A 12,001-nucleotide genomic window follows, 5' to 3' on the forward strand; every position below is an offset into this window, starting at 1 on the left:
CGACCGAAACGAGCTAGATCTGAACACATCGGTTTTACAAGTGTCCGTGTAATACGCGTCAAAACATTTTCTCGCATAACTGCGCGAAGCATGTATTTGTGTTAATACAACGAGAGAAGCTGTTTTAGACCGAAACGAGCTAGATGTGAACACATCGGTTTTACAGTGTCCGAGTGATACGTGTCAAAACGTTTTCTCTCATAACTGCGAGAAAAGCTTGTATTTGTGCTGAATACAACGAGACACGCTGTTTTCGACCGAAACGAGCTAGATCTGAACACATCGGTTTTACAAGTCTCCCTGTGATACGCGTCAACACTTTTTCTCTCAGTACTGCGCAGAAAAGCATGTATTCTTGGTTTATACAGCGAGACAAGCTGTTTTAGACCGAAAACGAGCTAGGATCTGAACACATCGGTTTTACAAGTCTCCCTGTGATACGCGCCAAACACTTTTTCTCTCAGTACTGCGCTAAAAGCATGTATTCGTGCTTAATACAGCGAGACAAGCTGTTTTTAGACCGAAACGAGCTATGTCTGAACACATCGGTTTTACAAGTGTCCGTGTGATACGCTTCAAACATTTATCTCTCATGACTGCGCTAAAAGCATGTATTCGTGCTTAATACAACGAGACAAGCTGCTTTAGACCGAAACGAGCTAGATCTGATCACAACGGTTTTACAAGTGTCCGTGTGGTAGGAATCCAAACTTTTTCTCTTATAACTGCGCGAAAAGCATGTATTCGTGCTCAAAATAACGAGACAAGCTGTTTTAGACCGAAACGAGCTAGATCTGTACATATTGGATTTACATGTGTCCGTGTGATACGCGTCAAAACTTTTTCTCTCATAATTGCGCGAAAAGCATGTATTCGTGCTCAATACAACGAGACAAGCTGTTTTAGATCGAGACCGGCTAGATCTGAACATAACGGTATTACAAGTGTCCATGTGATACGCGTCAACACTTTTTCTCTCAGCACAGTGCGAATAGCATATATTCGTGCTTAATACAACGAGACAAGCTCTTTTAGACCGAAACGAACTAGATCTGATCATATCGGATTTAAAAGTGTCCGTGTGATACGCGTCGAAATTTTTTCTCTCATAATTGCGCGAAAAGCATGTATTCGTGCTTAGTACAACGAGACAAGCTGTTTTAACCGAAACGAGCTGGATCTGAACATACCGGTTTTACCAGTCTCCCTGTGATACGCGTCAACACTTTTTCTCTCAGTACTGCGCAAAAAGCATGTATTCGTGCTTATTACAACGAGACAAGCTGTTTTAGACCCAAACGAGCTAGGTCTGAACACATCGGTTTCACAAGTCTCCCTGTGATACGCGTCAACACTTTTTCTCTCATAACTGCGCGAAAGGCATGTATTCGTGCTTTATGCAACGAGAGAAGCGGTTTTAGACCGAAACGAGCTATATCTGAACCTATCGGTTTTACAAGTGTCCGTGTGATACGCGTCAAAACTTTTTCTCTCATAACTGCGCGAAAAGCATTTATTCGTGCTTAATACAACGAGACAAGCTGTTTTAGACCGAAACGAGCTAGATCTGTACACAACGGTTTTACAAGGGTCCATGTGATATGAGTCAACACTTTTTCTCTCAGGACTGCGGTAAAAGCATATATTCGTGTTAATACAACGAGACAAGCTGCTTTAGACCGAAACGAGCTAGATCTGAACACAACGGTTTTACAAGTGTCCGTGTGATAGGCATCAAAACTTTTTCTCTTATAACTGCGCGAAAAGCATGTATTCGTGCTCAAAACAACGAGACAATCTGTTTTAGACCGAAACGAGCTAGGTCTGAACACATCGGTTTTACAAGTGTCCGTGTGATACGCGTCAACACTTTTGCTCTCATAACTGCGCGAAAAGTATGTATTTGCGCTTAAAACAACGAGACAAGCTGTTTTCGCCCGAAACGAGCTAGATCTGAACTCATCGGTTTTTCAACTCTCCCTGTGATACGCGTCAACACTTTTTCTCTCAGCATTGCGCAAAAAGCATGTAATCTTGCTTAATACAGCGAGAAAAGCTGTTTTAGACCGAAACGAGCTAGATGTGAACACATCGGTTTTACAAGTGTCCGAGTGATACGCGTCAAAACGTTTTCTCTCATAACTGCGAGAAAAGCTTGTATTTGTGCTGAATACAACGAGACAAGCTGTTTTCGACAGAAACGAGCTAGATCTGAACACATCGGTTTTACAAGTCTCCCTGTGATACGCGTCAACACTTTTTCTCTCAGTACTGCGCAAAAAAGCATGTATTCTTGGTTAATACAGCGAGACAAGCTGTGTTAGACCGAAACGAGCTAGATCTGAACACATCGGTTTTACAAGTGTCCGTGTAATACGCGTCAAAACTTTTTCTCGCATAAATGCGCGAAAAGTATGTATTCGTGCTTAATACAACGAGACAAGCTGTTTTAGATCGAAACGAGCTAGATCTGAACACGTCGGTTTTACAAGTGTCCGTGTCATACGCGGCAAAACTTTTTCTCTCATAACTGCACGAAAGGCATGTACTCGTGCTTAATGCAACGAGACAAGCTGTTTTAGACCAAAACGAGACCAAGCGAGAAAAGCTTGTATTTGTGCTGAATACAACGAGAGAAGCTGTTTTCGACCGAAACGAGCTAGATCTGAACTCATCGGTTTTACAAGTCTCCCTGTGATACGCGTCAACACTTTTTCTCGCATAACTGCGCGAAAAGCATGTATTTGTGTTAATACAACGAGAGAAGCTGTTTTAGACCGAAACGAGCTAGACGTGAACACATCGGTTTTACAAGTGTCCGAGTGATACGCGTCAAAACGTTTTCTCTCATAACTGCGAGAAAAGCTTGTATTTGTGCTGAATACAACGAGACAAGCTGTTTTCGACCGAAACGAGCTAGATCTGAACACATCGGTTTTACAAGTCTCCCTGTGATACGCGTCAACGCTTTTTCTCTCAGTACTGCGCAAAAAAGCATGTATTCTTGAATAATACAGCGAGACAAGCTGTTTTAGACCGAAACGAGCTAGATTTGAACACATCGGTTTTACAAGTGTCCGTGTAATACGCGTCAAAACTTTTTCTCTCATAACTGCGCGAAAGGCATGTACTCGTGCTTAATGCAACGAGACAAGCTGTTTTAGACCGAAACAAGTTAAATCTGAAAACATCGGTTTTAAATGTGTCCGTGTGATACGCGTCAAAACTTTTTCTCTCATAACTGCGCGAGAAGCATGTATTAGTGCTTAATACAACGAGACAAGCTGTTTTAGACGGAAACAAACTAGATCTGGACACAACACTTTCCCAAGAGTCTGTGTGATACACGTCAAAACCTTTTCTCTCATAACTTCGCGAAAAGCATGTACTCGTGCTTAATACAACGAGACAAGCTGTTTTAGACCGAAACTAACTAGATCTGCAAACATCGGTTTTACAAGTGTCCGTGTGATACTCGCCAAAAACTTTTCTCGCATAACTGCGCGAGAAGCATGTATTCGTGTTAATACAACGAGACTAGCTGTTTCAGACCTAAACGAGCTAGATGTGAACACATCTTTTTTACAAGTGTCCGTGTGATACGCGTCAAAAGTTTTTCTCTCATAATTGCGCGAAAAGCATGTATTCGTGCTCAATACAACGAGACAAGCTCTTTTAGACCGAAACGAACTAGATCTCATCATATCGGATTTACAATTGTCCGTGTGATACGCGTCAAAATGTTTTCTCTCATAATTGCAGGAAAAGCATGTATTCGTGCTAAGTACAACCAGACAAGCTGTTTTAGACTGAAACGAGCTAGATCTGAAAACATCGGTTTTACAAGTCTTCCTGTGATACGCGTCAACACTTTTTCTCTCAGTACTGCGCAAAAAGCATGTATTCGTGCTTAATACAGCGAGACAAGCTGTTTTAGACTGAAACGAGCTAGATCTGAAAACATCGGTTTTACAAGTCTCCCTGTGATACGCGTCAACACTTTTTCTCTCAGTACTGCGCAAAAAGCATGTATTCGTGCTTAATACAGCGAGACAAGCTGTTTTAGACCGAAACGAGCTAGATCTGAACACATCGGTTTTACAAGTGTCCGTGTGATACGCGTCAAAACTTTTTCTCGCATAACTGCGCGAAAAGCATGTATTCGTGTTAATACAACGAGCTAAGCTGTTTTAGACCAAAACGAGCTAGATCTGAACACATCGGATCTACAAGTGTCCGTGGGATACGCGTCAAAACGTTTTCTCTCATAACTGCGCGAAAAGCTTGTATTTGTGCTGAATACAACCAGACAAGCTTTTTAGACCAAAACGAGCTAAATCTGAACACTTCGGTTTTACGTGTCCGTGCGATACACGTCAAAACCTTTTCTCTCATAACTTCGCGAAAAGCATGTACTCGTGCTTAATAGTTTAGAAGAACGTCAGTTTGGGCTAGATGGTGCATTATTTGAGACATAAATGGTAATAGCGCTGCAATTAGACGTACACAAGAAAGACTGACACAGGACATGCGCTAAATACAACGAAAAAAGCTGTTTTAGACCGAAACGAACTAGATCTGAAAACATCGGTTTTACAAGTCTCCCTCTGATACGCGTCAACACTTTTTCTCTCAGTACTGCGCGAAAAGCTTGTATTTGTGCTTAATACAACGAGACAAGCTTTTTTACACCAAAACGAGCTAGATTTGAACACATCGGTTTACAAGTGTCCGTGTGATACGCGTCAAAACTTTTGCTCTCATAACTGCGCTAAAAGCATATATTCGTACTTAATACAACGAGACAAGCTGTTTTAGACCGAAACGAACTTGATCTGAACACATCGGTTTTACAAGTCTTCATGTGATACGCGTCAACACTTTTTCTTCCAGGACTGCGCGATAAGCAAACATTCGTGTTTAATACAAAGAGGCAAGCTGTTTTAGACCGAAACGAGCTAGATCTGAGCACATCGGTTTTAAAAGTGTCCGTGTGATACGCGTCAAATCTGTTTCTCTCATAACTGCGCGAAAAGCATGTATTCGTGCTTTATGCAACGAGACAAGCGGTTTTAGACCGAAACGAGCTATATCTGAACCTATCGGTTTTGCAAGTGTCCGTGTGATACGCGTCAACACTTTTTCTCTCAGGACTGCGGTAAAAGCATATATTCGTGTTAATACAACGAGACAAGCTGCTTTAGACCGAAACGAGCTAGATCTGAACACATCGGTTTTACAAGTGTCCGTGTAATACGCGTCAAAACATTTTCTCGCATAACTGCGCGAAGCATGTATTTGTGTTAATGCAGCGAGACAAGCTGTTTTAGACCCAAACGAGCTAGGTCTGAACACATCGGTTTTACAAGTCTCCCTGTGATACGCGTCAACACTTTTTCTCTCAGTACTGCGCAAAAAGCATGTATTCGTGCTTAATACAGCGAGACAAGCTGTTTTAGACCGAAACGAGCTAGATCTGAACACATCGGATTTACAAGTGTCCGTGTGATACGCGTCAAAACTTTTTCTCTTATAACTGCGCGAAAAGCATGTATTCGTGCTCAAAACAACGAGACAATCTGTTTTAGACCGAAACGAGCTAGATCTGAACACATCGGTTTTACAAGTGTCCGTGTGATACGCGTCAACACTTTTGCTCTCATAACTGCGCGAAAAGTATGTATTTGCGCTTAAAACAACGAGACAAGCTGTTTTCGCCCGAAACGAGCTAGATCTGAACTCATCGGTTTTTCAACTCTCCCTGTGATACGCGTCAACACTTTTTCTCTCAGTATTGCGCAAAAAGCATGTAATCTTGCTTAATACAGCGAGAAAAGCTGTTTTAGACCGAAACGAGCTGGATCTGAACACATCGGTTTTACAAGTGTCCGTGTAATACGCGTCAAAACGTTTTCTCGCATAACTGCGCGAGAAGCATGTATTTGTGTTAATACAACGAGAGAAGCTGTTTTAGACCGAAACGAGCTAGATGTGAACACATCGGTTTTACAAGTGTCCGAGTGATACGCGTCAAAACGTTTTCTCTCATAACTGCGAGAAAAGCTTGTATTTGTGCTGAATACAACGAGACAAGCTGTTTTCGACAGAAACGAGCTAGATCTGAACACATCGGTTTTACAAGTCTCCCTGTGATACGCGTCAACACTTTTTCTCTCAGTACTGCGCAAAAAAGCATGTATTCTTGGTTAATACAGCGAGACAAGCTGTGTTAGACCGAAACGAGCTAGATCTGAACACATCGGTTTTACAAGTGTCCGTGTAATACGCGTCAAAACTTTTTCTCGCATAAATGCGCGAAAAGTATGTATTCGTGCTTAATACAACGAGACAAGCTGTTTTAGATCGAAACGAGCTAGATCTGAACACGTCGGTTTTACAAGTGTCCGTGTCATACGCGGCAAAACTTTTTCTCTCATAACTGCGCGAAAGGCATGTACTCGTGCTTAATGCAACGAGACAAGCTGTTTTAGACCAAAACGAGACCAAGCGAGAAAAGCTTGTATTTGTGCTGAATACAACGAGAGAAGCTGTTTTCGACCGAAACGAGCTAGATCTGAACACATCGGTTTTACAAGTCTCCCTGTGATACGCGTCAACACTTTTTCTCTCAGTACTGCGCAAAAAAGCATGTATTCTTGGTTAATACAGCGAGACAAGCTGTTTTAGACCGAAACGAGCTAGATCTGAACACATCGGTTTTACAAGTCTCCCTGTGATACGCGCCAACACTTTTTCTCTCAGTACTGCGCTAAAAGCATGTATTCGTGCTTAATACAGCGAGACAAGCTGTTTTAGACCGAAACGAGCTAGATCTGAACACATCGGTTTTACAAGTGTCCGTGTAATACGCGCCAAAACTTTTTATCGCATAACTGCGCGAAAAGCATGTATTCGTGTTAATACAACGAGAGAAGCTGTTTTAGACCGAAACGAGCTATGTCTGAACACATCGGTTTTACAAGTGTCCGTGTGATACGCTTCAAACATTTCTCTCTCATGACTGCGCTAAAAGCATGTATTCGTGCTTAATACAACGAGACAAGCTGTTTTAGACCGAAACGAACTAGATCTGTACATATCGGATTTACATGTGTCCGTGTGATACGCGTCAAAACGTTTTCTCTCATAATTGCGCGAAAAGCATGTATTCGTGCTCAATACAACGAGACAAGCTCTTTTAGACCGAAACGAACTAGATCTGATCATATCGGATTTAAAAGTGTCCGTGTGATACGCGTCGAAATTTTTTCTCTCATAATTGCGCGAAAAGCATGTATTCGTGCTTAGTACAACGAGACAAGCTGTTTTAACCGAAACGAGCTAGATCTGAACATATCGGTTTTACCAGTGTCCCTGTTATACGCGTCAACACTTTTTCCTCAGTACTGCGCAAAAAGCATGTATTCGTGCTTATTACAGCGAGACAAGCTGTTTTAGACCCAGACGAGCTAGATCTGAACACATCGGTTTTACAAGTCTCCCTGTGATACGCGTAAACACTTTTCTCTCGGCACTCAGCAAAAAGCATGTATTCGTGCTTAATACAGCGAGACAAGCTGTTTTAGACCGAAACGACCTAGATCTGAACACATCGGTTTTACAACTGTCCGTGTAATACGCGTCAAAACTTTTTATCGCATGACTGCGCGAAAAGCATGTATTCGTGTTAATACAACGAGAGAAGCTGTTTTAGACCGAAACGAGCTAGATGTGAACACATCGGTTTTACAAGTGTCCGTGGGATACGCGTCAAAGCGTTTTCTCTCATAACTGCGCGAAAAGCTTGTATTTGCGCTGAATACAACCAGACAAGCTTTTTTAGACCAAAACGAGATAGATCTGAACACATCGGTATTACAAGTGTCCGTGTGATACGCGTCAAACCTTTTGCTCTCATAACTGCGCGAAAATTATGTATTTGCGCTTAATACAGGGAGACAAGCTGTTTTAGACCGATACGAGCTAGATCTGAACACATCGGTTTTACAAGTGTCCGTGTAATACGCGTCAAAACTTTTTCTCGCATAACTGCGCGAAAGGCATGTATTCGTGCTTAATGCAACGAGACAACCTGTTTTAGACCGAAACGAGGTAAATTAGAGCACATCGGTTTTACAAGTGTCCGTGTGATACGCGTCAAAACTTTTTCTTTCATAACTGTCTGAAAAGCATGTATTCGTGCTTTATACAACGAGACAAGCTGTTTTAGACCGAAACGAGCTATGTCTGAACACATCGGTTTTACAAGTGTCCGTGTGATACGCTTCAAACGTTTCTCTCTCATGACTGCGCTAAAAGCATGTATTCGTGCTGAATACAACGAGACAAGCTGTTTTCGACCGAAACGAGCTAGATCTGAACGCATCGGTTTTACAAGTCTCCCTGTGATACGCGTCAACACTTTTTCTCTCAGTACTGCGCAAAAAACATGTATTCTTGGTTAATACAGCGAGACAAGCTGTTTTAGACCGAAACCAGCTAGATCTGAACACATCGGTTTTACAAGTCTCCCTGTGATACGCGCCAACAGTTTTTCTCTCAGTACTGCGCTAAAAGCATGTATTCGTGCTAAATACAAGACAAGCTGTTTTAGACCGAAATGAGCTAGATCTGAACATATCGGTTTTACAAGTGTCTATGTGATACGCTTCAACACTTTTTCTCTCAGGACTGCGCGAAAAGCATATATTCGTGCTTAATACAACGAGACAAGCTGTTTTCGACCGAAACGAGCTAGATCTGAACACATCGGTTTCAAAAGTCTCCCTGTGATACGCGTCAACACTTTTTCTCTCTGTACTGCGCGAAAAGCATGTATTCGTGCTTTATACAACGAGACAAGCTGTTTTAGACCGAAACGAGCTACATCTGAGCACATCGGTTTTACAAGTGTCCGTGTGATACGCGCCAACACTTTTTATCACAGTACTGCGCTAAATGCATGTATTCGTGCTTAATACAGCGAGACAAGCTGTTTTAGACCGAAACGAGCTAGATCTGAACACATCGGTTTTACAAGTGTCCGTGTAATACGCGTCAAAACTTTTTATCGCATAACTGCGCGAAAAGCATGTATTCGTGTTAATACAACGAGAGAAGCTGTTTTAGACCGAAACGAGCTAGATCTGAACACATCGGTTTACAAGTCTCCCTGTGATACGCGTCAACACTTTTTCTCTCAGCACTCAGCAAAAAGCATGTATTCGTGCTTAATACAGCGAGACAAGCTGTTTTAGACCGAAACGAACTACATCTGATCATTTCGGATTTACAAGTGTCCGTGTGATACGCGTCGAATTTTTTTCTCTCATAATTGCGCGAAAACCATGTATTCGTGCTAAGTACGAGACAAGCTGTTTTAGACAGAAACGAGCTAGATCTGAACATATTGGTTTTACAAGTATCCATGTGATACGCGTCAACACATTTCCTCTCAGGACTGCGCGAAAAGCATATATTCGTGCTTAATACAACGAGACAAGCTGTTTTCGACCGAAACGAGCTAGATCTGAACACATCGGTTTTACAAGTCTCCCTGTGATACGCGCCAACACTTTTTCTCTCAGTACTGCGCTAAAAGCGTGTATTCGTGCTTAATACAGCGAGACAAGCTGTTTTAGACCGAAACGAGCTAGATCTGAACACATCGTTTTTACAAGTCTCCGTGTATACGCGTCAAAACTTTTTATCGAATAACTGCGCGAAAAGCATGTATTCGTGTTAATACAAAGAGAGAAGCTGTTTTAGACCGAAACGAGCTAGATGTGAACACATCGGTTTTACAAGTGTCCGTGGGATACGCGTCAAAACGTTTTCTCTCACAACTGCGCGAAAAGCTTGTATTTGCGCTGAATACAACCAGACAAGCTTTTTTAGACCAAAAGGAGATAGATCTGACCACATCGGTTTTACAAGTGTCCGTCTGATACGCGTCAAACCTTTTGCTCTAATAACTGCGCGAAAATTGTGTATTTGTGCTTAATACAGCGAGACAAGCTGTTTTAGACCGATACGAGCTAGATCTGAACACATCGCTTTTACAAGTGTCCGTGTAATACGCGTCAAAACTTTTTCTCGCATAACTGCGCGAAAGGCATGTATTCGTGCTTAATGCAACGAGACAACCTGTTTTAGACCGAAACGAGGTAAATTAGAGCACATCGGTTTTACAAGTGTTCGTGTGATACGCGTCAAAACTTTTTCTTTCATAACTGCGCGAAAAGCATGTATTCGTGCTTTATACAACGAGACAAGCTGTTTTAGACCGAAACGATCTATGTCTGAACACATCGGTTTTACAAGTGTCCGTGTGATACGCGCCAAAACTTTTTCTCTCATAATTGCGCGAAAAGCATGTCTTCGTGCTAAATACAACAAGACAAGCTGTTTTAGACCGAAATGAGCTAGATCTGAACATATCGGTTTTACAAGTGTCTATGTGATACGCGTCAATACTTTTTCTCTCAGGACTGCGCGAAAAGCATATATTCGTGCTTAATACAACGAGACAAGCTGTTTTCGACCGAAACGAGCTAGATCTGAACACATCGGTTTCAAAAGTCTCCCTGTGATACGCGTCAACACTTTTTCTCTCAGTACTGCGCAAAAAGCATGTATTCGTGCTTATTACAGCGAGACAAGCTGTTTTAGACCCAAACGAGCTAGATCTGAACACATCGGTTTTACAAGTCTCCCTGTGATACGCGTCAACACTTTTTCTCTCAGCACTCAGCAAAAACCATGTATTCGTGTTTAATACAGCTAGGCAAGCTGTTTTAGACCGAAACGAGCTAGATCTGAACACATCGGTTTTACAAGTGTCCGTGTAATACGCGTCAAAACGTTTTCTCGCATAAATGCGCGAAAAATATGTATTCGTGCTTAATACAGCTAGGCAAGCTGTTTTAGACCGAAACGAGCTAGATCTGAACACATCGGTTTTACAAGTGTCCGTGTAATACGCGTCAAAACGTTTTCTCGCATAAATGCGCGAAAAATATGTATTCGTGCTTAATACAACGAGACAAGCCGTTTTAGATCGAAACGAGCTAGATCTGAACACGTCGGTTTTACAAGTTTCCGTGTCATACGCAGCAAAACTTTTTCTTTCATAACTGCGTGAAAGGCATGTACTCGTCCTTAATGCAACGAGACAAGCTGTTTTAGACCGAAACGAGTTAAATCTGAACACATCGGTTTTACATGTGTCCGTGTGATACGCGTCAAAACGTTTTCTCTCATAACTGCGCGAGAAGCATGTATAAGTGCCTAATACAACGAGACAAGCTGTTTTAGACGGAAACGAACTAGATCTGGACACAACACTTTCACAAGTGTCTGTGTGATACACGTCAAAACCTTTTCTCTCATAACTTCGCGAAAAGCATGTACTCGTGCTTAATACAACGAGACAAGCTGTTTTAGACCGAAACTAACTAGATCTGAAAACATCGGATTTACAAGTGTCCGTGTGATACACGCCAAAACCTTTTCTCGCATAACTGCGCGAGAAGCATGTATTCGTGTTAATACAACGAGACTAGCTGTTTCAGACCTAAACGAGCTAGATGTGAACACATCTTTTTTACAAGTGTCCGTGTGATACGCGTCAAAACTTTTTCTCTCATTATTGCGCGAAAAGCATGTATTCGTGCTCAATACAACGAGACAAGCTATTTTAGACCGAAACCGGCTAGATCTGAACATAACGGTTTTACAAGTGTCCATGTGATACGCGTCAACACTTTTTCTCTCAGCACTGTGCGAATAGCATATATTCGTGCTTAATACAACGAGACAAGCTCTTTTGGACCGAAACGAACTAGATCTGATCATATCGGATTTACAATTGTCCTTGTGATACGCGTCGAAATGTTTTCTCTCAAAATTGCACGAAAAGCATGTATTCGTCCTAAATACAACCAGAGAAGCTGCTTTAGACTGAAACGAGCTAGATCTGAACATATTGGTTTTACAAGTG

Source organism: Amblyomma americanum, chromosome 4, assembly GCF_052857255.1.
Source record: "Amblyomma americanum isolate KBUSLIRL-KWMA chromosome 4, ASM5285725v1, whole genome shotgun sequence".
Lineage (NCBI taxonomy): Eukaryota > Metazoa > Arthropoda > Arachnida > Ixodida > Ixodidae > Amblyomma > Amblyomma americanum.